The sequence below is a fragment of the Castor canadensis genome, chromosome 4 (genome assembly GCF_047511655.1).
Source record: "Castor canadensis chromosome 4, mCasCan1.hap1v2, whole genome shotgun sequence".
Taxonomy (NCBI): domain Eukaryota; kingdom Metazoa; phylum Chordata; class Mammalia; order Rodentia; family Castoridae; genus Castor; species Castor canadensis.
Genome location: NC_133389.1, coordinates 74,971,039 through 74,973,802, shown reverse-complemented (window position 1 = coordinate 74,973,802; position 2,764 = coordinate 74,971,039). Strand labels below are relative to the sequence as shown.

The 2,764-nt window shown below is 38.5% G+C and overlaps 1 pseudogene; it reads left to right on the top strand.

The window, feature by feature from the left end:
• The first annotated feature begins 439 nt into the window (after positions 1 to 439).
• Positions 440 to 1,358, top strand: LOC141422689 (exosome complex component CSL4 pseudogene; annotated as a pseudogene).
• The last annotated feature ends 1,406 nt before the right edge of the window (positions 1,359 to 2,764 follow it).

The window sequence follows — 2,764 nt, the reverse complement described above, 5'->3', positions numbered from 1 at the left end:
ACCCTTGGCCAAGGCCGCTGTCCAAGGCTACTTAAAGAGGGTTCTGTCTGAGCTAATGTCAGCAATTGGAAGGCAGAGGCAGAGGGTCCTGGGCTCCAGCCTGGGCTACATAGGGAGACCCTGACTTAGAGAGAGAGAGAGAGAGAGAGAGAGAGAGAGAGAGAGAGAAGAGAGATTGTCTTTGTTCTGTTCATTTCCATTGATTTGTCTATCTTTATGACAATACCATCCTGTGTTATATTATAATTACTATAGCTTTATAAGAAATCTTGAAATCAGGGAGTATTTGTCCTTCTTTGTAAATTTGTTTTAGTTATTCTAGGTTCTCAGCATTTACATATAGATTTTGTCAGTAGGTATAAAAAATCCCTTGCCTGGGATCATTGTGAATCTATAGGTGAATTGAGAGAGAGAATTGACACCTTAATAATACTTGATCTTGACCCCCATGAGATACTGCATCCATGGCGAACGTCTGTGTAACTTGGAGGAGGGCAGCCCGGGCAGCAGTACCTACACCCGGCATGGCTACATTTTTTCATCACTTGTGGGCTGCCTGACCAAGACCAGTGAGAACAGCGCGCTTCCTGTGATATCCGTGATGAGAGAAACAGAGTCCCAACTACTTCCAGATGTGGGAGCTATTGTCACCTGTAAGGTCTCTAGCATCAATTCTCATTTTGCCAAAGTACACATCTTATACGTAGGGTCCACACCACTTAAAAATTCTTTTCGAGAAACAATTCGCAAGGAAGATGTCCGAGCAACTGAGAAAGACAAGGTTGTTGGTTGAAATTTATAAGAGTTTCTGCCCAGGTGACATTGTCTTAGCCAAAGTGATCTCCCTAGGTGATGCACAGTCCAACTACCTGCTGACCACTGCCGAAAATGAGCTAGGAGTAGTGGTGGCCCACAGTGAATCAGGTGTTCAGATGATTCCCATCAGCTGGTGTGAAATGCAGTGCCCTAAGACCCACACAAAAGAATTCCGGAAAGTGGCCCGAGTACAGCCTGAATTCTTACAGACCTAGGAAGCACATTTTACCCCAAGGACAGGGTAAGCTATTTCCGAGAGTATATGTATGAAATAACATAAGGATGTCTTGGTCTTTATTCAGATACCTGGGGTCAGTCGGCAACCACCTTTGAAACATTTGCCAGAAATTTATTATGTGTTTGGAACATTATTCTTGTGAAAACTTTTAGTGAATTTCACTCCTGAATGATGAAATTTTTCTTTTGGAGGCCCCAGCAAACAAAACTGTAATGTTAGAAATAGCCTATTCCTCTGACAGTCCTGATTAATGTATTTTTTACTGTGATCAAGAAAACATTTTTATTAAAAAGGTTTTATAGTTTCTGTTGTCTCGAGTAGGGAAAGGAATCTAAATGGTATCCCGACTTGTAGAGTCGTTAACTGACAACAATGCCTGATTGACTTTCAAAAAAAAAAAATACTTGATCTTCCAACCCATGAACACAACAGACATAATTTTTAATTTCACTTAGCAGTTTTTTTGCAGTTTCCAAATGTCTTGCCAAATTTCTCCCTGATTGTTTCTATTTTCTGATTCTACTTATGGTATCTAGAAAATTTTTTAACTTTAAATTTTTTAACTTATGAATTTTTATTGCTAGCATGCAATTGTTTACAATTTATGACAATTGTCATATAATTGGTTTATTTTGCTTATTAATCTTGTGACCTGCAAACTTACTATATTCAGTATTCATTAGTTCTGGTCATTAAATTTTATCCATTGGATTTTCTACATAGATGATCACAGCATCTGTGATCATGTCTTCCTCTCCAACCTGGATGACTTTGTTTTTCTTGCCTTATTGAACTGACTTGTCCTCCAAGGCAGTGTTGCATAGAAATGCCAAGTGGACGTACCTGCCTTGTTCCTGATCTTAGGGAACACATTCGGTCTTTCCCCTTTAAGTATGAGCTTTTGTAGGTTTTTCCCTCACACCAATTTAGGGGCCATACCAATCTAGGGTGGCCTTGTTTTAGCTTGATGACATCTGCAAGGATTCTTTCCAAATATGTCGTATTCACAGGTTCCATTTCTTAAGGAATATGCTTGATTCAGTGTAATAATATTCCCTTATTGCTCCCTTAACCTCTGCAGTAAAGTCACTTTTCTCTTTAATGATTTTGGTAATTTGTGATCTCTTTCTCTGCCTATAGGTTTGACAGTATTATTAGTTTGCAAGGAACTGGCTTTTGGTTTCATTGATTACCGTTTTTTCTGTATTTCTATTATTTCCTTTCTTACTTTGAGTTAAATTTTCTTTTTTCTAATTTCTGAAGAGGGAAGCTATGGTCCTTTCTTCTTTTCTGATAGAGGAGGTTAGTGTTCCTTTCATGACATCTAACACATTTCAGTGTTATGTTTTAATTTCCTGTCACTTGGAGCAGTTCCTGATTTCGCTTTTGCTTTCTTCTGTTTCCTGTTATTTAGAAGAGTGTTTCTTACTTTCCAGATACTTGGGAGCTTTCCATGTGTCTCTCTGCTAACAATTTAGAACATAATTCCCTTGTCACCAGAGAACAGACTTGGTATTCGTGAGCCCTTTCAGATTTGCACAGATCTGTTTTATGGCCACAATATGGTTCATCTACATAAGTGTTCTGAGCATATTTGAAGAGTGTGTAGTCTTTTTGTTGTGCAGAGCGTTCTGTAAATATCTTTTGGGTCAGATTGGTTGACAGTGTGGTTAAAATCTTCCATATTTGTACTCATTTCTGTCTATTATT